Source organism: Cucumis melo, chromosome 1 (assembly GCF_025177605.1).
Source record: "Cucumis melo cultivar AY chromosome 1, USDA_Cmelo_AY_1.0, whole genome shotgun sequence".
In the NCBI taxonomy this organism is placed as follows: domain Eukaryota; kingdom Viridiplantae; phylum Streptophyta; class Magnoliopsida; order Cucurbitales; family Cucurbitaceae; genus Cucumis; species Cucumis melo.
In genome coordinates this window covers 25,081,666-25,104,610 of record NC_066857.1, presented here as the reverse complement: position 1 = coordinate 25,104,610, position 22,945 = coordinate 25,081,666, and the positions used below count along the sequence as shown (strand labels likewise).

Here is a 22,945-nt window from a genome sequence, read left to right as displayed (position 1 = left end):
ACCGATCAACGAAACAGAGAGATTAAGAAGGGTTTCGGGAAGAGTAGGGCAAAAAATGGAGGACGAAGAACACGAACATCTCCTTCGAATTCAACGAAGGAGATGTAAATTAATTTCAAGACGGAAAGAGAAGAGATCGGTAAAAGGGAAGTAATCAGAGAAAAAAAGGGAAGATAATGAAGGGAAAACGTTAGGAAAATCGCGAGAAGAAGTACGACATCAGATCGGAAAATGGTAGGGTTAGGAGACGCGTACGACGGCTAAGGAAGTAGAGAAGATAGGTTAAAAGGGGGATTAGGATAACCCTAATCCCCTTTCAACAAAATACTTGGGCCAAACAAGGTTTGGCCCAAAATCTTTTTCCTTTTCCTTTTCCCTTTAAAAATTTTAATAATTGATCAATCTACTATTATTTCATTAATTTTTATTTTTATCAAATAAATTTAAAATAAATTTAAAAATATATTTTTTTTTATTGATGACATTGTTGAACAATAAATTTTGGCGAATTAAATCGTGTCATGTCAGTTGTGATGATTATATTTTGATTGGATTTGAGTAGTCAAGTTTTCTCATATCCAACCCAATTCAAGCCTCTAATGAGAAATTGGGCCAAAGAAATAATGGGCCTGAGCCCGCCAAATAAGTGGTCCTAAGCGCTAGCCTACTAAGCAAATGAGCCCGAGCCTATGCTTGCCAAGAAAATGGGTCCAAGCCCAACATGCAGATGGGCCCAAGCCCAAGTCCAAGAGGCAAATAGGCCCAAGCCCACCTAAAGCCCATGGAAATCTCTATAAATAGAGACATTTGTCATTCGTTTGAAGATTTTTGGTTGAAGAAAGAATCGAAGTTCTAAAGAATCGAAGCTCTCATTCTGAAGAACTGAAGCTCTGAAGAATTGAATATTTAAACTTCAAAAAGCTTTCAATGTTGGGTTTTATGTCCTAAAACTCGTAGATTGTAAATATATTCCATTGACCGTTATTAATAAACTGTTTTATTATTATAATTTCAATAAGTGTTATTGATTATATTATTAGTTTTGTCTTAATAACCTAAATCCAATAAACTAACATCCTAAGCTGTTTGATGAGTCTTGAACAACATGTAGAGACATACAGGGATCAATGTTCAATATCAACTTAAAAGGTCTATAGTATAAAGTTAAGGTTGGATATCTTATCCTAGTAACACTATAAATACGACTCACTTTGTATTTGATACAAACACATTGATCCAATGCGTTCATGTATGCGACATGCGAGTGAGGGTATCCTATGCAATGAGTTTGCATAAGACCGGACCACAAAGTAGATTACTAGATGTAACTCCATTAACTAGTTGAGTTTCTATTTCATTAGGATGACCTAGGTAACTTAGTCTTAATTTTGAGTGTTTATGAACTCCTGTTTGCGAGAGATTGTCCTTTGATTTGTACGAGTGAGAGTGACCAGATTACCGACTCAATATGCTTATCATTTTGGGGACAAGACCGAGTGGGGAGCTGGGAACATAATCATACAAGATGAAATTCACTCCTTTTCGACTTTAGGGTAAGTAGATAAGTGTCTCCTTAAATGGTATCTCCGAGACTTGAACAAAGGTGTCACTACCCTCTCTATGGCACGAGAGGGGCTTTTGTTTAGTGGTTGGACCATAAACAATTCATTAGAGGAGCACTGATGTTTAAGGATTAGAAGTAACCTAAGGATAAAATGGTAATTTGACCTAGCTGGTGTTACGAACACTTGTGAAGGACTGGCTTATTGGTATTGGTCTATATCCTTGGACACAGAAATATATCTATAGTGAGAAGAGTTCAGCTGTGAGTTTTTAGTGAAATGTACACACAGTTAACGAATATTGATTAATGTGGTTAATGAGTTTAGCCAATTAATCTCATATCGTTTTAGCTTCTGATCTATAGGTCCTAATTTGTAGGTCCATTAGGTTCTCTTCTTACCTCGTAAAGGGTAATGCAATTTATTTATATTGGTTGTAATTTGAAATGTTCAAATTTACTTTGGGAATTAATATAATGTATGATGATACATTATAATATAAAGTTTATATTTTAATTAGACTTTAATATATAAATTTAATTTTTGATATAATTCAAAATTAATTTATGAGAGAACAAAATATTTAAATAAGTTCAAATATTAATTTAATGTGAATTAGATTCATACTAAAACTATAGGTTAAAATTTAATGTGTATATGATACATATTAAAACTATAGGTTACGAGAGAAATTCATATTTGAATATTATTCAAATTTGGATTAAATTAAATATAAAATATTCAATTTAAAAATTAATTAATTAGAAAATTAATTAATAGTTTAGTTTATTTTGTTTTAATTAAATTTGATTTAATTAAATTAAAACTATAGATTATGTGAGAGATATTCATTTAAATATGATTTGAATGAAATATTAATTAAATATGATTTGAATGAAATATTAATTAAATATGATTTAATTAAATATTAATTAAATATGATTTAATTAATTATTAATTAAATATGATTTAATTAATTATTAAATAAATAAATAAATTAATTGTTTTAATATTGATATTAATTTATTAAATTAATAGGGAATTATGGTTTTCCCACATCCCCATTTTTCTCTCAACTTTCCTCTTCTTTAGACGGAATACGAGGAAGTTACTGGTAAGCATTCACAGAACTCTTCTGTGTACGTAAGATTCTCCCTTTCTCTTTGATTCCCACAAACCATCTAAATCTAGAGAATAGAAAGGTTTTCAAGTGGTGGTGTAACAAATTAGGCTTTGGTAGATTTAGAGTCATCAACGTGCGTAAGTTCTTCTTCTCTGTAATTTTTTCTTAAAAACATGTTTAGCCATAATTAAATTAAATTTTACCAATGTACTGATATTTTTAGGTTCCAATTAAAATTAAGTTAAGGTATCTGTAATTCTTTCCTTTCACTCAAGACGTGCAAATTCTTATCAACCTCGAGATCATTATCTTCTGAAAGATTGAAAACTTGAAAGATCAAACTTTTCTTGAATTTCAGAAGATTGAAGCTCAGACTTACAACCACAACTTCCTGAATATCGAAGGTCACAAAGTTCTAAAGCTTAATTTGTATTTGAGAGAAAACATCAAAAAAGTAAATATTATAGATTGTAGCCACAACACCATATAAATCAATATACAAAGTTCAATTTCATGAATTACATTTATCCGAAAATCTCGTGTGAACAGACATAAATCTTAACTTCGTGTTTGATGGAAACTTAATTTTTTCTTTCCACATTAAGATATATTTAATTTTAAAACAATGTTGAGTAGGATTGAGTCTTCTTACTCGACACAAAGTTGAATTTTATATTCCAACATTCAAATTTTAACAATATTCAAATACATATTGATCATAAAAATTATTATTTTAGGATTTTGTGGAGACAAAAATGAAAATCTGAAGATATATTAGACACTAATTTTAGTTTAAAGTAGATATACATATAGATGATTAAACGTCAAACTTCACAAATTGTATGAATTTGTGCTCCTAACGTCACACTTTGGATTCGATGTTATTGAAACTGATTCAATTTTAAAACTTTGAAACTTATTCAATTGGTTAAAATATCTAATTGTTTATATAGTTTGACACTCATTTAACTTCAATTTATGTATTTTTTTAAAATTTTATTTTTTTAATAAATCTTAAATTTGATGATGATTTCTAATTTATGGTTATTATTTTAATTTAAAAAATTATAGAATAATATTTTTATTACAAACTTATAAAGGAGGCATATTTTGAAGAATAGAAGAATTTTGTTGGATGAAAATTAATAGTATTTAATCAAATTGACCAAAAAGAAAAGATTAAAATGGATAATTTTATTAAAATTAGATGTAAGTCTAAAAGTAAGCACATGAAAGTATATTAAGTTACATTGAATAAGTTGGAAATTAGATGGTATTTTATTTTAACTATTATTTATTTAAATTGTGGAGAGAAAAAGAAAAGGATATTGGGAAAGATTGAAGTAAATAATTATGAAAGAACATAAAAAAAAAAAGGTTAAAAGAAAGAGAAGGAAGGAAATAAAAGAGAGAGATTGATTGATTGGATAGTCCCATATCGGAAAGGGTGAGGAAGAGGTAGGTTAAGAGATGCGTATAAAAAGAGAATAATGAGAAGGGAAAAAGCATACCTTTCTCGGCCTTTTGGCTAAGATCAAGTGTAGTATCTGTTCTTATCAGTTTAATATCTGATACGTGGGCCATCGGCCCACATGATATTAAATTTATTTTTAAAGGGGGAAGGCCCAACACAATAGCTTGCTATTGGGGCTTTCGAGCGTCGCCTTTGCGTTGCACTACTGCATTGGCCTGGCGCACCCCTCCAATTTGTTAGTCTCAAATTAATTTTGTCTTCCTCCTTCCCTGTTTATCATTATATTTTTCTTACGATGTGTATTAGTGTAACAGTGGGTAGGAGGAAAAAAGGGAAAATGTATATTGTGTATTATTATTTCAATATTTCACAGCTTTAAATCCTTTTGTATTCTTCCTCCTACCTTGTAGATGAAATAAAATGTATATTATTATTGTTTTCTTTCGAAGTTTAAAATGTCTTTTCTTCATCCTTCCTTCAATTTATGTAATATATATATATATTTATTATTGGTTTCTTTCGGTGAAAATTATTTGCTTTAAACAAAATATACTTCTTTGGAAGCTCTTTTTTGTTTCCTTCAAATTTTAAAAAACAAGTTCTCCCTAAACGCATCTTAAATTGATTCGAAAGGGGTCGTTTAATACCATTTCTCTCTTACCATAAATTCTATTTAAAAAAATCTTTAACAACAATAAGTATTTGTTAATTATTATCAGTTTTTACTATTTTACAAATTCATCAAAAATTAAAAGTTCATTACTTCTTTATCAAAATTAAAAGTTCATTACTTCTTTATCAAAAGAGAAGATTATGACTTATCCTTGACGCCCAAAATTTTCACGAAATTTCTCTCATTTGAATCACGAGCAGCCACAAACTCTTATTCTTCCAAAGCAATTTACAGAGTACACAAGGAACCCTATCAATTTAGTCTTCCTTGGTATGCTTAGGAACTCTTATTCTTCCAAAGCAATTTACAGAGTACACAAGGAACCCTATCAATTTAGTCTTCCTTGGTATGCTTAGGATGAGAATCGAATGAGTCGTGAACTCTTCCAATTTTGGCTTAGGGAATGAAAGAACAAGAGAAAGAGTTTAGAGGGTGAATTTTTACAAATAGTTATTTTTTTTTTTTTAACAATTAATCTTCTTTTCACATTCTGCAAATCTCTCCTGTATGTATGAGACAGGGAGTAAGGAGTTATCCCAAACAACTTCCCATCCAACACTTTGATGACTTATTCTCAATTTAATAAGATCAATTTTAATTTATTAGAAATAAATCAAATCACATTTAATAATAAATTAATTAATTAATCACATATTTAAATCATGTCTAAATAATATTATCAAATCACATTCATATTAATTTTAACTTATAATTTTCTAGGAATATTATTCAAATATCTATCTAACTTATAATATAAAAGCATATTTTTTAATCTCATTGATAATTTAACTTTATGTTTTAATATATCCGTATACATGGTATTAATTGCACCATTCATAATTAACTTTGTGTTGTATATGTATCTATATACAATTAATATAATTGTGTCACTCATAATTAATTTTTTATTATAATGTATATATATATTTTTTTATTATAATATATCTATATATATTATATTAATAGCATTATATACAATTAACACTCTTATTTAATTTTCATAATTCAAATTAAGTTAAAAGTGAATTGATTTTTATTTAATCCTTAACGAGCTATCAAGTTGACCATGAAACCTACAAATTAGAAACTTCAATAATACAAGGTTAATTAATTAAACTTCTTTAATTAAAATTAATCAACATTCATTAGTTGTTATAGGTCATTCCACTAAAGACCTACAATTGCACTCTTTACACGATGTTCGTAAATATAACCATCGAATAGTAAGTTGCTCATGGGTATAGCTGGGTCAAAATTATTATTTTATCACTATAGTTACATTTAACTTTATAAGTATCACTAATCCTTATAACGAACAAATAACTTATAGTCCAATTATAAACTAACTCTTCTCGAACTAGTGAGAGGACGAGAACTAATTATTATTCAAGACCTGAAATCAGCTATTAAGAGGACAATTCATCTACTTACTCTCAAGATGGGAAGAAATAAATTCTATTTTGTATAGTTGTGTTTCCATCTTCTTACTTGATAAATCCCATAATGGTAGGCTTGTTGAATTGGTGAACTTGGTCATTCTCATCCATACAGATCAAATGATCGTCTTTATAGACAAGAGTTCACAACTCACTCAAAATTAGGCTTTGTTGAAATGTTTATCTCGTCAATTAACATTGTTATAAAGAAAAATTAGACATTTCATGGTTTGATCTTATGCAACGTCTTCGCATAGAATTCCTTCACTCACACGTCTCTACATGAACAATTAGGATCCAATCATTTATAATTATTTACAACTTATGTAACAATTACAAAATGAGTCGTATCAACAGTGTTATTAGGATAAGACACCTAACTTTATCCTTATACTACAGACTTTTTGGTTATTACTTAAACATTGTCCATCTTTGCATGTCAACCACACATATGTTTAAGTTTACTTAAAATAACCATAGATCTTAATTTATTGGATTGAGTTAATACAAATAAATAAAATAGACCCATTATTTTATTAAATAGATAATTAGTGTATAAGTTTACAAACAACGATAACCACAAAATTTATTGCACATATGTGAACACCTTTCATATGTACATCGATCATAATTGATTCACCTAATGGACGAAACATCAAGTTATATTTGGAAAAACATCTTATTGTTCACCTCCCAACTTTGGGAAACCGTGATTATAATTGTATCTCAATTTTTGAAGAACACATGAGGTAAAAGTGATTTATTATAGTTAAGTTAAATAATTTGTATTTATGATGTACATTATTTTAGTCGAGTTATAATAGCATGTGTTTAATGCATAAACTATTATAATTTGAGAATGAAATAATACACACTGTAACAAATAATAAAATATGACAAATGTCAAATAGTAAAAGTTGTAGTAATATGAAGTTTAAAAGTACATACCTAATTGAGAAATTTTAAATAGTATTAATGGTAGATAGAGATGATTATTGCAGTACGACATAGTTTTTGCCTCAATCGCTCCCTAAACTTTTAATTTTGAGTATAACGAATCCTTTAAAAATTTTAATAATCGATCAACCGACTATTATTTCATTGATTTTTATGTTGTATCTAAGAAATTTAAAATATATCCAAAATATACTTTTTTATTGGTGACATAAATTCTAATTTTCTGTTTGATTAAACTTTAAATTTTATTTTTTCTCATAATAAGATATATTTATTTTTAAAATAATGTTGGATATGACAAAAATAATAATCTAAAGATATATTAGACACTAATTTTAGTTTAAAGACCATATATATATAGATATACATATAGATGAGTAAACGTCAAACTTCACAAATTGTATGAATTTGTGCTCCTAACGTCACACTTTGGATTCGTTGTTATTGAAACTGATTCAATTTTAAAACTTTGAAACTTATTCAATTGGTTAAAATATCTAATTGTTTATATAGTTTGACACTCATTTAACTTCAATTTATGTATTTTTTTAAAATTTTATTTTTTAATAAATCTTAAATTTGATGATGATTTATAATTTATGGTTATTATTTTAATTTAAAAAATTATAGAATAATATTTTTATTACAAACTTATAAAGGAGGCATATTTTGAAGAATAGAAGAATTTTGTTGGATGAAAATTAATAGTATTTAATCAAATTGACCAAAAAGAAAAGATTAAAATGGATAATTTTATTAAAATTAGATGTAAGTCTAAAAGTAAGCACATGAAAGTATATTAAGTTACATTGAATAAGTTGGAAATTAGATGGTATTTTATTTTAACTATTATTTATTTAAATTGTGGAGAGAAAAAGAAAAGGATATTGGGAAAGATTGAAGTAAATAATTATGAAAGAATATATATAAAAAAAAAGGTTAAAAGAAAGAGAAGGAAGGAAATAAAAGAGATAGATTGATTGATTGGATAGTCCCATATCGGAAAGGGTGAGGAAGAGGTAGGTTAAGAGATGCGTATAAAAAGAGAATAATGAGAAGGGAAAAAGCATACCTTTCTCGGCCTTTTGGCTAAGATCAAGTGTAGTATCTGTTCTTATCAGTTTAATATCTGATACGTGGGCCATCGGCCCACATGATATTAAATTTATTTTTAAAGGGGGAAGGCCCAACACAATAGCTTGCTATTGGGGCTTTCGAGCGTCGCCTTTGCGTTGCACTACTGCATTGGCCTGGCGCACCCCTCCAATTTGTTAGTTTCAAATTATTTTTAACATCAAAGATTACCTTCGTTTTGAAAGTGCCTTTCAATAAATAGATGAATATCAATATTTGATAACATTGACTTCCAGCACTGGTCCAGGACAACTGTACTTGTTCATCCTTTATATTTATCTTTACCCAAAATACAATACTTTTTTGTAAATAATTATATTTTAACAAATATAATTATCTTTTTCTATTACATATATATAATTGTGAATAAAATTTTCACCCATAAATTAGTTAAATAACATCCATAATTATTTTAATTTAATTCAACTTCAACAACATTAAAAATCTATAACTTTACTTAATCCTTAATATATCATTTTACTTAGTCCTCTCAACCTAAAACCTTTAATTAATTAAATATCATTCAACAAATATTTAATTAAAATAATTCTTATTAAATGAAATAACGTCCAATAAATTAAATAACGTCCAATAAATTAAATCTAATTAAATAAAATTAAGATAAGTAACTCCAAAATTATCTTAATTTTGGAACGTTACATGTATACTCATGAAAGAGACTAGTTGTCACTAGTTGTATAAAAGACACATTGTAACAGCAATCAAATCTTAAAAAAATTCGAGGTATTCTTTTTTTTAAAAAAGTTGAGGTATTTTCTCAATATTATTATTTTATTATTTTATGTTATTAAAGATTTTAAGATTTTTATTTTGTTTTAATTTTATTGTCTTATGTTATTAAGATTTTAGTTTTGTTGGGCGTTGTGTCATTTGAAAAAAGTTGTTATTTAATAGAATATAAACCATGCCGTCAACAACGTGAGTAATATATTTGGTACACGATCGGTTTATATTTGGCTATTGTTTGGTTCACGATCGTTTAGATTTGGATAGCCAAATTTAAACGATTTATTTTTTCAATTCTATCGTTTAATGTGGTTACACGATCGTTTAAATTTGAGTAACCAAATCTAAATAATTTTTTTCTTTCAAAATTTGGTACAAGATCGTTTAGATTTGTTACACAATCGTTTATTTTTCAAAATTCTTTGATACACGATCATTAGATTTGGCTAAACGATTTTTTTATAATTCTTTTGGTATACGATTGTTTATTTTTTTGTATATGATCGTTTAGATTGGAATAGCCAAATCTTTATACTTGACTATTTTTTATATTTGACTATCGTTTAATGTGGTTACACGATCTTTTATATTTGACTATTTTTTGTACATGATCGTTTAGATTTGGTTATTCAATTCTAACGATGTAAAATAAGAAAAGGAAAAGAAGAAAGACAATGGAAATGACGTAGCGAAAAAAAAAAAGAAGAGGAAAAGAAGAAAAACGATAGAAAAAAATCGTAGCAAAGAGAAAAAGAAAGATGAAAGAGCAAACTTGGAATATTTAAAAATGACTAACTTTATAGACTTTGTTACCGGGTCGTAAATATTTTAGTGGTTTATTATATTTATGAATTTTTTCTATAATATAATTATATATTATCATCATCATCATCATCGTGATTATGATCATGATCATCATCATCATATTGAAGTTGGACTATAATGATTGAGACGGTAGTTAGAATATATCAACTGAAATAGTTCGACTTTTATGTATAGTTAGAAAGTATTGATAGTTTACACTATCGATTGAATTTAGATGATTTGACTGTTATGTATAGTTTAGGTATATTGATGGGCTGTACTATTGATTGAATTTAGATGGTTTCTTTGTTATGCGTAGTTTAGATATGTTGATGGACTGTACTGTTGACTGAACTATGATGTGCTCTAGCGTGTTGATTTTGATTGGTTATGTGTAGAGCATGAATTGTTGTTTTAGATGTGTTTTGATGTGATTGTCATGGACTGTTTAGAATGGATTGAGGGGTAACTGTTAGCTTTATCTATGAGGTTGTGTACCTTGCAGGCGTAGTGTCCTACGGGATCACCACATGTTGTGCATCCTTCGAGATCACTAGACTGATATTTGTATCCTACGGGATTACTAGACTGATGTGTGTTTCCTACGGGATCACAAGAATGATTTGTGCATCCTACAGGATCATTACTCCCTAATAGGAAATTAATCGTTTTTACCCCTAACAGATTAGTAGTGGGTCTTTTACTAGTTATATTTTATACTCACCCTTTTATGTTTAACTTTTTTAGGCAAAGTAGTGCGAGAGATAGACCGATGAGGGGCAAGAAGGACTCGTGATCGCCATATGGGAACGTTTTTGTAACGCCCTGAAAATTTTAAAATTTTTTTGGAGCTCATTATCTTAGTTTTGGTTTAATTAGGTTTAATTTATTGAATGATATTCTTTTCATTTGATGGAAATTATTTGGTTTTAGGAAAATTAGAATTTAATTAAATAATTTTGGGTGGTTATTTAATTAAATTGGAGGAGTGGAAGTAATCTTTGAGATTTGATAATTATATGGATATATGGATATATATATATATATTTACTTTTGAGAAAAGAGAAAATAATTATATTTGTTGAGAAAAGAGAAAAGAGAAAAGAGAAAGATATTGTGTTGTTGAAAGAAGATAAGGAAAGTAATTGAAGAGTAATATTTTGGAGAAAAGATATTTGTGGAGAGAAAAATTTTAAACAATAATTATATTATGTAAAAATATAATTATTATTTAGTAAAAGATAATTATGATGATAAAGAGAAAGTTTGATTGGATGGGGGATTTAAATGAAGGGCGAGAAGATTTGAATGTATTTGGAAAAAAATTTAAAAGGAAAAAAAAAAAAGAGAGATATTATTAGTAATAACAATAATATTATTAATAATTTTATTTAAAACCCTCATGTTGCGTGCCATCTTTAATCTTTCCTTTCTCTAAACCCTAAGCTCCACCTCCTTCACCATTCTTCACCGCTGACAACCACACACATCCTCATCGTCACCCAGCCGATCACCCTCGTCTCCTCCATCTTCGACCACCAAGACGCATAAAGTTTCCATCAAAGTCATACACGTCCTTAGCTCGAGTTGGAGTCCGAAAACCTCCCTTGCACGTCGGTTTGCCTCCACGTGTTTCTTGCCATCTCCATTTCGCGCACCAGTCAACAAACCACCATAAGCCATTGTTCAAAACACCATCCAACTCATCTCCGTGCCATTCGTAAGCCGCAGGCGAGTCGTCCTTTTCGTCAAGCCGACCATGCGTCCCTTACGAGCCGTAAGCCACTACAAGAAATCGCAGTTCTTTCGATGCAGAAAAAGGTATCAGAAGAACAAACGTCAGAAAAGATGCATTATCTCGATGCCACTTTTCACACGTTGAGCAAATGATCTTTTCCCAATGCCGTGATATAGTTGTGGAGAAAGAGGACAACATTTATGACGTATGGGTGTAAGGCGTCGGGAATAATAGCTTATCCCAACGTGACATGCATGCGTCGAAAACTATTAGTTGAAAATTTTCAAACATTAATTATGTTAAATAGATATTCTTGACGCATCCTGCATGGTGTTGGGGGCGTCGTCAGGAGTAAGGGAAGCTCCCGATGCTATTTGGAAATGGCGTCAGGAGTAAGGGGATCTTATGACGTTTTCATGCTATGTCGGGATTTCCCTTATAAAATTGATGTTTGAGTTATGTAAAACATAGAACCAAAACGAAAGAGAAAAAGGAAGAGAGATCGATTCTGCCAGCAGAACAAAGAGAAGAGGAACGCTCAGCCCTCGTCGCCGTGAGCCTGCCGTCGTCCCTCTCTCACCGTCTGCCATCGCACATCCCTATTTGATGTAAGTTTAAAATTCTAAATCTTTAAAAATGATAGTTTAGGTTAGGTTTATTTAAATAGTTTAGGTTTTTATTTTTTAAAATTAGTTTTAGGATTTTAATGGTGAATTAGTTTTAGGATATTGTTTAGGAATAGATTTTGGTTTTTGGAATGAGAATTTTTGAATGTGGGTTGTGTTGGAATTTGTCTTAAAACTCGTAGTTTGTAGTTAAAATTATATTCTATTCAATAAAGTAGTTATTGAGAACTTATTAGTGAAAATAGAATACTATAATCTTGAATCAAATATCTAATGTCCCGAGGCTATCTAGTGTATACTTGAATTTTATGTAGAGACATAAATATGGATCAAGTTCGAGTTTATAGCCCAAACGATCTATAGTGTATGAATAAGGTTGGGCGCCTTATTTCGGGAACACTATGGATGCATCCCGCTTGTAGTTAGTACAAACGATGTGATCCTGAATCGTTCATGTAGAGACGTGAGAGTGAGGGCATCCTATGTTAAGAGTTTGCATAAGATTGGAACCATGAAATAGTCACTTTTTTCAGTTGTAACACCATTGACTATATAAACTGACTAGATTATGATGACCTAGGTAACTTAATCTTAATCCTGAGTTAACTATGAACTTCTGTTCAACTGGTATTATCCTTAGATCTGCATAGGTGAGGGCAGCTCAATGGTGCTGGCCCAATAAGCCTCCCATTTCAGGGGTAAGATCGGGTGGATGGCTAGGAACATAGGGTGCAAAATGGAATTCACACCTACCCGCTTTAGGGTTAGTAGATAGGTTGTTCCCTTAAGGACTGAATCCAAGTCTTGAACAAGGGATCCCGTCCTCTCATTGGCCTGAGAGGGATTCGGTTTATAGGTTGGACTTTAAACTAAATGTTCAATAGTGGATCAGTGGGACTTAAGGAACAAGAAGTAGTCTTGGGGGTAAAACGGTATTTTGACCCAACCAAGGTTACAAACAACCTGTGAAGGATTAACTTACTGATCATGATTATATCAAATGGACAAAAATATATCTACGGTAAGGGGAGTACAACTACGAGACTTTAGTGGAATGACTCGTTAATTAACGAATGTTGATTAGCTTGGTCTAAAAGGGTTTAGCCAGTTAATCTTGGATCATTGGAGCCCATGATCTATAGGTCAATTAGATTCCCCTGCTAGCTCATATGAAATTAACCTAGAACAACTTGTTGATATAATTCACATTGTTAGAATTAAGTAGAGAAAGAGAAATCGACGAATATATATGATATAGTCGTCGGTTATAGAGCTTTATAGTTTAAATGTGATTTAAATATTATAAATATAAATATGAATTCATATTTGGAAGCTCGAAATTGGTGGAAAAGGTCAAAGTTGTAAAAAGTCAAAGTGTTGATTTTTGACTTTAAAAGTCTAACTTTGACCGGCTTATTCAAATGTGATTTGAATTTCAGAAAAATGAATGCGGATTCATGCTCGGGAGGTCGAATTTAGTCAAGACGGACAAAATGGTAAAAAGTCAAAAAGTTAACTTTTGACTTGAAAAAGTCAAAGTTTGACTTTGACTTTAATGGTCAAATGCCTCTTAGTGGGCTATGTGGAAGCATATGGTGATGACACGAAACCCACTAAGAGATAATGGAATGGTGATGAATTCCACTAAATATTTGTGGAATGCTAGTTGTTGAGTTTTAATAAACTAATTACATGCAATTTTGCATGTAATTAGTCTATTTAAGGGGCATTATTTCAACTTGAAAAAAGATTTTTGCAATTTTTGTAATTTTGAATTACAAACAAACTTATGCTCTCAAAACTTATCCTTCACCTCCTATTTCCATCTCTTTCTCTATTTCCTTCAATTAACGGGTCCTACAACCTGGTTCTTAGTCCGGAGTATAGCGGGTCAACTCTAGTGGTGGTTTCGGGTTCTTGATTGTGAAAAGATTTGGAGCATCAGGAGCTACGAAGGTAAAAAATTTCTTTTAACCTTAATTAGTGTAATTGGGGTAGTTTTAAACATGTTAATCTCTAAAGTGTTTAGTTGCATATAGAGTAATTTTTTCGATCCTATTTCCGCTGCGATTGTATGCTTTCCATCAAGTTGAAGGGGGGGTATTTGAGAAATTGATTTGGAGAATTAAAATTTTGAATGTGTGGGTTGAATTTGAAGAAGAGGAGTGATGTTAAATTGAATATTTGAAGGGCGTGGGTTGGAAATTAGAGGGGAGGGAGGGTTGAATTGAAATTTTGAAAAGAGGGTGAGGTTGAATTGAAATTTTGGAGGGGGGAGGTTGAATTGAAATTTTGAAGTGGGTGGGGGGTTTGAATTGAAAATTTGAGGGATTAGGGTTGAAAATTTGAGGGGCAAATGGGGGCAATGACTATATTATTGTGTTAAAAATTCTGTAATATGTGTTAAGATTTGTTTTGGCTATCCTAACGTTATGGTAGCCTTTAGTTCAATTCTAATAGTTTATTTGTTAGTAGTTTTGAATAACTTTGTTGTTGATTTGAGATGGCTATCCTGCAGTTATGGTAGCCTTTTTTGTTTTGAATTTGTGTGTATTTCTGAGGGTTTGAAGGAGTAGTAGTAGGATAGCTTGTAAGGTAGTGTTATTGGAAGGGGTGGGTAGGATGTGAAGATTGAAGTTGTTTGTTGTTAATAATTAAGTTGTGCTAGCTATCTTGTAGTTATGGTAGACTCTGTAATTTGAAGTTAGTTTTAGTGAAAATTTCGAGAGATTGTATATTCGAGGGAGTAAGTTTAGGATGTGAAAGGAGAGGAATATGTTTCTAATCAACCCTATTTATGTTTTAGGGACTTAAACGATGGACAATGGTTGGATGAAACTTAGGAATAAGTTTCCCTTGAGTATAAAGATGGAGCGACCCAACTTTTAGAATTTGCCAAGTTTTACGTTGATGCCTGCAGACAAATAAGGTGTCCATGCAAGAGATGTAAGAACTTAAATTGGAACTCACTAGAGGGTGTGGAACGATATCTACTGACTATTGGTATATCCCTCTACTACACAGAATGACTGTATCATTATGAGTCATTAAACTTTAGAGGTATAGAAAACTTTGAGGAAGGAACTAGTAGTAATCCTTTTAATGAAGAAACTAGTAGTAGGCAGTTTAATGAAGAAGATGATATGTTTAGTATGCTGAATGATTTACAAACCCCAATTGAATAGGAAGAGGAAACGAAGGAACATCGTTTGGAAGATGAAATGTCGAGGAATATTGGGGTAGATATAGATGAAGATATAACAAACATATTTCAGGACTTATTGAATGAAGCATGTAATGGGTTGTACCCTGGTTGTTCTGAATTTTCGTCCTTGAATTTTTTGGTTAAGTCGATACATGTAAAGGTTCTAAATGGTTGGAGTAATGAATCGTTCAACATGCTGTTAGAACTCTAAAGAGCAACGTTTCCAATGTGTAGTAGTACTATCCCTAGTTCATTTTATGAAGCCAAATGAAAATTTCGTGACTTGGGCTTGGGATACGAAACTATCCATGCGTGCAAGTATAACTATCCACGCCTCAAAACTTTGAGGTAATTTCAACGATTTATACTAATTTTTAAGAATTTAAAATTTTTTGGGTGTTAAAATTAATTAGGTTTAGAAGAGAAAAGGAAAAGAAAAAGGAAGGGTATAAATTTTAGTAATATAATATAATATAATATAATATAATATAATAATAATATAATATAAAATATATTATTATTATTATTATTAATAATATTAATATTATTTATTTATTATATTATTTTAACCTAATTTCAAACCCCCTCACTGCGCGCTGCATAGTGTCAAGGGCATAATCGTCCAAGGTATTATTTACCGATGGCCGTATGCCCGAATACCCCCAAATCACTTTATCTTTATGTCTTGAAAGTAGTTTAGGTTAATTCTTTCGTTTAGGTGTCGCCGAGTCACAGTGTGACATTTCGGCTTTTTCATATGCAAGCGTGCCAAGGCCAAAAATCTCAATATGTATTATAGGGGGTACATGACCAGTCCGACCCCCGCCCAAGCCTTGTCGCACTCTTTGCAAGTTAAGCTATTTTCTTTGCAATTGACAGTCTTCAATGCTTTCTTTATGATGTTTTCAACTATTTAATTTCTCTTTCCCGTTTTTATAAAAACATTTTCTCAAGAACGAGGAGGGAGGCTACATCATACCGCGAGTTTGTCTGCGGATTTCGAATTTTGAACGGCTGACTTGTTGATCGAGCTAAACAAGTGCCGCACAATCGTGTTGAAAAGTTACGATTGTGACAAGTGGTATCAGAGCCAAATTGGCTAATTGGCGATAAGACCAAAACATGTCGTCGTCGAATCCATCGGGCAAGGCCAGAAAGACCGACTAGTAGAGCTAGAAGAACAGATGCTCTACCTAGTCGAAGTTTCCGACTCCATCCGCTACTTGGAGTCTCGTATCGATGAAATTTCCGAGAAAACTAATACGATCGATGCGGTAGCTGGCCGTGTCGAAGGGTTTCCGATACAAGAGTTGATGACAAGGGTCGACGCTCTAGAAACAACTATAAACATCGGAAGAACTGTCAACTACGAGCGTGGAGACAGTTCGACGGACTCTGTTGCCCATATTGAGGAGCGTGTTCAAGAGCTGGATAGCTCTCAAAAGACGCTGTTAGAGATGATAAACGGCATGTCAGAGGACTTCCGAGCTACCCTCGATGTCGTCAGAAAAGAAATCGCAGATGTGAATGCGAGACTGAGCCTCACAATGCGAGCAATGGCAAATCAAGCTCCCGTTGGGGGAGCCATTCCGGTTAGTAGAGTGAAGATCATGGAACCAAAGCCCTTCTGTGGAGCAAGAGACGCGAAGGCCCTAGAAAACTATATCTTTGACCTGGAGCAATACTTCAGGGCCACAAACACGGTTACAGAGGAAGCCAAAGTCACGTTGGCGACGATGCATCTTTCTGAGGATGCCAAGTTATGGTGGAGGTCCCGATTTGTTGACATGCAGGAGGGACGTTGCGCGATAGATACTTGGGATGCTTTGAAGAAAGAACTTCGCTCACAATTCTTCCTTGAAAATGTCGAGATCTTGGCTCGACGAAAGTTACGCGAGCTGAAACACACCGGTAGTATTCGGGAGTATGTGAAACAGTTTGCGAGACTGATGTTGGATATACGCGATATGTCCGAGAAAGACAAAGTTTTCTGTTTTGTCGAAGGATTGAAGCTGTAGGCGAAGATAAAGCTATATGAACAAAGAGTTCAAGACCTCACGTCCGCGTACGCTGCAGCCGAACGGCTGTTTGACCTGTCCAACGACTCTCAAGATACGAGACGTCATCCAAGTTCCTCATGTGGAGGAAGTAGGAACAACCACCCAAGTTCTCCTAAAACTACGGGAGGGGACAGACGCTTTAATGGAGATCGTAGATCCCATCAATCGAATACTGGAAACTCCTGGCGAGGACCAAGTAACCAGAATGTGTCCAATCGTCCTCTTAGTTGCTTCATATGTAAGGGACCACACATGGCCAGGGAATGCCCAAACAAAACTGCTTTCAGTGCATTCCAGGCATCTTTGGCCTCAGATTCAGACAATCTACAAAATCAGACTGAGAGGGAAACAGACCAGACAGAAGAAGTTGATAACCCTCGAATGGGGGCCTTGAAATTTCTGTCATCTCTCCAGAAAAAGGTGGGGGAGACGAACACACCAGTGGAAAGGGGCTTAATGTACGTTGACACCTGGATCAACGAGAAGCCAACCAAAAGCACTATGGTTGACTCCGGTGCCACACACAATTTCATAACAGAAGCAGAAGCTAAACGTTTGAATCTCCGCTGGGAGAAGGACGCAGGAAGAATGAAAGCTGTGAATTCTGCTGCCCTACCTATCATAGGACTAGTGAAACGAACGATGATAAGATTAGGAGGATGGAGTGGCCTCGTAGACTTTGTAGTAGTGAAAATGGATGACTTTGATGTGGTACTGGGAATGGAGTTCCTACTCGAACATCAGGTAATCCCAATGTCTTTGGCCAAATGCTTGGTGATCATTGGACCTACAACCTCGGTTGTACAGACTGACCTACGTCAGCCAGATGGGCTGAAAATGATCTCCGCCATGCAATTAAAGAAGGGGCTCTCTCGAGACGAACCGACATTTATGGCCATCCCACTCAATTCGTCAGAGAACTCCGGGGAGACAGTCCCTAAGGAGATCGTGCGCGTACTAGAGAAGTACCGTGATGTGATGCCCGATAGTTTGCCCAAGTCTTTGCCACCTCGGAGAATGATTGATCATGAGATCGAGTTGGTGCCAGGGGCAAAACCGCCTGCGAAGAATGCTTATCGTATGGCGCCTCCGGAGTTAGCTGATGTTCGGAAACAGTTAGATGAGTTACTGAATGCAGGGTTCATTAGGCCTGCAAAAGCTCCGTATGGGGCCCCGGTTCTTTTCCAGAAGAAGAAAGATGGGAGTTTACGATTGTGCATTGATTATCGTGCCCTGAATAAACTCACGGTTCGCAACAAGTATCCTCTTCCCATAATTACTGACTTGTTTGATCGCTTACATGGGGCGAAATATTTTTCAAAGTTAGACTTGCGGTCGGGGTACTACCAAGTAAGAATTGCAGAGGGAGATGAGCCGAAGACAACCTGTGTCACCCGGTATGGTGCGTTCGAATTCCTCGTAATGCCATTTGGTCTCACCAATGCCCCTGCCACCTTCTGTACGTTGATGAACCAGGTCTTCCACGAATATCTCGATAAATTCGTAGTAGTCTACCTGGATGATATAGTGGTCTATAGTACGACCATGGAGGAACATAGAGACCACCTGCAAAAGGTTTTTCAAAAATTAAAAGAGAATCAGCTGTATGTCAAAATAGAAAAATGCTCTTTTGCACAGGAGCGGATAAACTTCTTGGGCCATGTGATAGAGTGTGGCCGAATTGGAATGGAAGAAGGGAAGATTGCTGCGATACGTGACTGGGCAATGCCGAAATCAGTCTCGGAGCTACGTTCCTTCCTCGGGCTGGCAAATTACTATCGTCGATTTGTCGAGGGATTCTCCAAACGAGCAAGCCCGCTGACTGAACTACTGAAAAAAGACGTTCACTGGAATTGGGACCTCGAGTGCCAAGCCGCCTTCGACGGCCTAAAACAAGCCATGATGGAGGGGCCACTTCTAGGGATTGCAGATGTGACCAAACCTTTCGAAGTCGAGACAGATGCGTCTGATTATGCGTTGGGGGGTGTGCTCTTACAGAATGGACACCCGATTGCATATGAAAGTCGAAAATTAAATGCAGCCGAAAGGAGGTATACTGTGTCCGAAAAAGAAATGCTCGCAGTAGTACATTGTTTGAGGGCCTGGAGACAATACCTACTAGGTTCGACGTTTGTAGTGAAGACGGACAACAGTGCAACCTGCCACTTCTTTACCCAGCCAAAGTTGACTTCGAAACAAGCAAGATGGCAGGAATTTCTGGCCGAGTTCGACTTTGAATTTGAACACAAGAAGGGGTCGAACAACCAGGCTGCTGATGCCCTAAGTTGAAAACAAGAACATGCTGCCATATGCCTATTAGCTCACCTCCGGGGGAGCGAGATTGGCGGGTCGGTTAGAGACACCTTGAGAGAGTTCCTACAGAAGGATCATGCCGCTCAGAATGTCATGAATTTAGTGAAGGCGGGCAAAACACGACAGTTTTGGGTCGAGGAAGACTTGTTAGTCACAAAGGGCAATCGACTGTATGTTCCAAGAGCAGGGGACTTAAGGAAGAAATTGTTGTATGAGTGTCACGACACTTTATGGGCTGGCTATCCCGGATGGCAACGGACGTACGCCCTATTGAAGAAGGGCTACTTTTGGCCGAATATGAGAGATGATGTCATGCAGTACACTAAGACATGTCTCATCTGCCAACAAGACAAAGTAGAGAAAGTGAAGGTTGCTGGACTTCTCGACCCTCTACCGGTTCCAACAAGACCTTGGGAGAGTGTCTCTATGGACTTCATCACCCATCTTCCTAAGGTAGGCGACTTTAAAGCCATCTTAGTCATCATTGATCGTTTTTCAAAGTACGCCACCTTCATCCCCACCACCAAGCAGTGTTCAGCAGAAATGACAGCTCAATTGTTCTTTAAGCATGTTGTTAAGTTGTGGGGAGTCCCGACAAGTATAGTGAGCGACAGGGATGGTAGATTCATTGGCTCCTTCTGAACGGATTATTTTCCTTCTTGGGGACAAGTCTGAACATATCCTCAAGCTACCATCCCCAAATTGACGGCCAGACTGAGCGATTCAACTGCATGCTCGAAGAATACTTGTGTCATTTTGTAAACGCAAGGCAAAAGAACTGGGTCCAGCTGTTGGACGTAGCCCAATTCTGTTTCAACGCTCAGACAAGTTCATCTACAGGGAGAAGCCCATTTGAGATTGTTTCTGGGAGACAACCAGTACTGCCACACCTTGTTGATCATCCCTTTTCAGGGAAGAACCCTCAAGCCCTCAATTTCACGAAGGAGTGGAAACAGACAAATGACATCGCTCGAGCGTACTTAGAAAAAGCATCGAAGCGGATGAAGAAGTGGGCAGATAAGAAGCGACGGCCTCTTGAGTTTCGAGCGGGAGACCAGGTACTCATCAAACTACGACCCGAGCAAGTCAGGTTTCGAGGACGCAAAGACCAACGTCTTGTCAGGAAGTACGAAGGACCAGTTCAAGTGCTGAAAAAGGTAGGGAATACTTCTTATAGAGTTGTGTTGCCCACATGGATGAAAATCTACCCAGTAATTCACGTTAGTAACCTGAAACCGTACCATCAAGACACGGAGGACCTGCAGCGGAATATCGTAACTCGTCCAATTATCGACCTTAGTCAGAAGGAAGACAAAGATGTTGAAGAAATTCTGGCCGAGCGAGTAAGGAGGGGCAGAAGACCCACACGAAGGATCCACGAGTATCTAGTAAAGTGGAAGAACCTTCCTGTGGAGGAGACCAGCTGGGAGCGTGTCGAAGACCTTGAAGCGTGGAAGCAGAAGATTGAAGATTTTAAGCTTCGTCAGTTGACGGGGACGTCAACCATTTAGGTGGGGGAGAATGTCAAGGGCATAATCGTCCAAGGTATTATTTACCGATGGCCGTATGCCCGAATACCCCCAAATCACTTTATCTTTATGTCTTGAAAGTAGTTTAGGTTAATTCTTTCGTTTAGGTGTCGCCGAGTCACAGTGTGACATTTCGGTTTTTTCATATGCAAGCGTGCCGAGGCCAAAAATCTCAATATGTACTAGAGGGGGTACATGACCAGTCCGACCCCCGCCCAAGCCTTGTCGCACTCTTTGCAAGTTAAGCTATTTTCTTTGCAATTGACAGTCTTCAATGCTTTCTTTATGATGTTTTCAACTATTTAATTTCTCTTTCCCATTTTTATAAAAATATTTTCTCAAGAACGAGGAGGGAGGCTACATCATACCGCGAGTTTATCCGCGGATTCCGAATTTTGAACGGCTGACTTGTTGATCAAGCTAAACAAGTGTCGCACAATCGTGTTGAGAAGTTACGATTGTGACACATAGCAACACCCCTCAGTTTTTCTTCTTCTTTCTTCCTTCTTCCGACAGCCGCTGTCCACCACACTCCAGCTCATCTTCTCTTCTTCTTCTTTGCTCAGTCGCCGCCAGCCGCTGCGTCGGCCTCTGTTAGCAAGCTCCACCGCCGTTGTCATCATCTCTTCATTCGTAATAGCCCATCTCTGACTCTCTCTCTCTCCGTTTCACGCATTCGATCGACCTCCGACCAAGCTTTTCCCGTCGCGCCTGTAGATCCACCGACCTGACCGATCTCTGTTGTGAAGTTCGATAGCCGTGCGTAGTGCAGAAAGGTTGTGTCGCCTCCCTATCGCCAGCCACCTTAGTCTCTTTCTTTCCATCGCCCGCCACAGCCTCGAGAGAACACAACCGTCGTTCTTCTTCAAGCTGAGCCGAACGATGAACAGAGCCGAGTTGTTAGCCTAGTCGAGCCACGAGCTGAGCCAAGCTGCGACCCGAGCCGACTCGAGCCGAGCTGCCTCCAAGGTCAAGCCGATCTCTCTGTTCACCGAGCCACTTAAGCTATGTCCCTCCATGCTGAGTCACGATGAGTCTTTGGTAAGGGTGACTTAGTGAGTTTCCTAACGTTTTCTATAGCCGATTCGAGTATAAATGTTGAAATAAAACATTAGACTTATTGGTTAGGTTAACATTTGATCCTTGAAGGTGTTAGAGAGGTGATACTCGAATTCTTGGGTTTTACGGCAAGTGTAGATTGGAGTCAACTCTCCTCTACTTGGGTAAGTTTGTAGATGTTGCTTTGGAGCGTTTTAAATGTGGATTTTGGTGGTGTCATCGTTTAAATCCTTACGTTTTTGTTTAGGTGGATTTTTTTGGACGTTGACTTGAACAAGGATTGTAGCTAAATCTCAGGTAAGGGATTTTTTACTACTGGACCCTAAACCGAGGCGGGAAACGTAGTAACTCATATGAAGATTATACAATAGCGACTGTACTGAATTGATTGACGCATGTATGCCTAGAAAACATCACTAACATGCACTCTTGACTGATTAAAGGTGACATGATTGTCAGTTGTAGCTTATATATATATAGATGTGTATGGGTTGTTCTGTTGAGA

At 35.1% G+C, this 22,945-nt stretch overlaps 2 non-coding genes across 2 annotated transcripts; both read left to right on the top strand.

Annotated features, from left to right (window-relative positions):
- Window positions 1-4,192: 4,192 nt before the first annotated feature.
- Window positions 4,193-4,388, top strand: LOC127144319 (U2 spliceosomal RNA). The gene has a single exon (XR_007815971.1). It is a non-coding gene; the product is annotated as a U2 spliceosomal RNA (small nuclear RNA).
- Window positions 4,389-8,293: 3,905 nt separating this feature from the next.
- Window positions 8,294-8,489, top strand: LOC127144318 (U2 spliceosomal RNA). Its single transcript, XR_007815970.1, has one exon. It is a non-coding gene; the product is annotated as a U2 spliceosomal RNA (small nuclear RNA).
- Window positions 8,490-22,945: the final 14,456 nt, after the last annotated feature.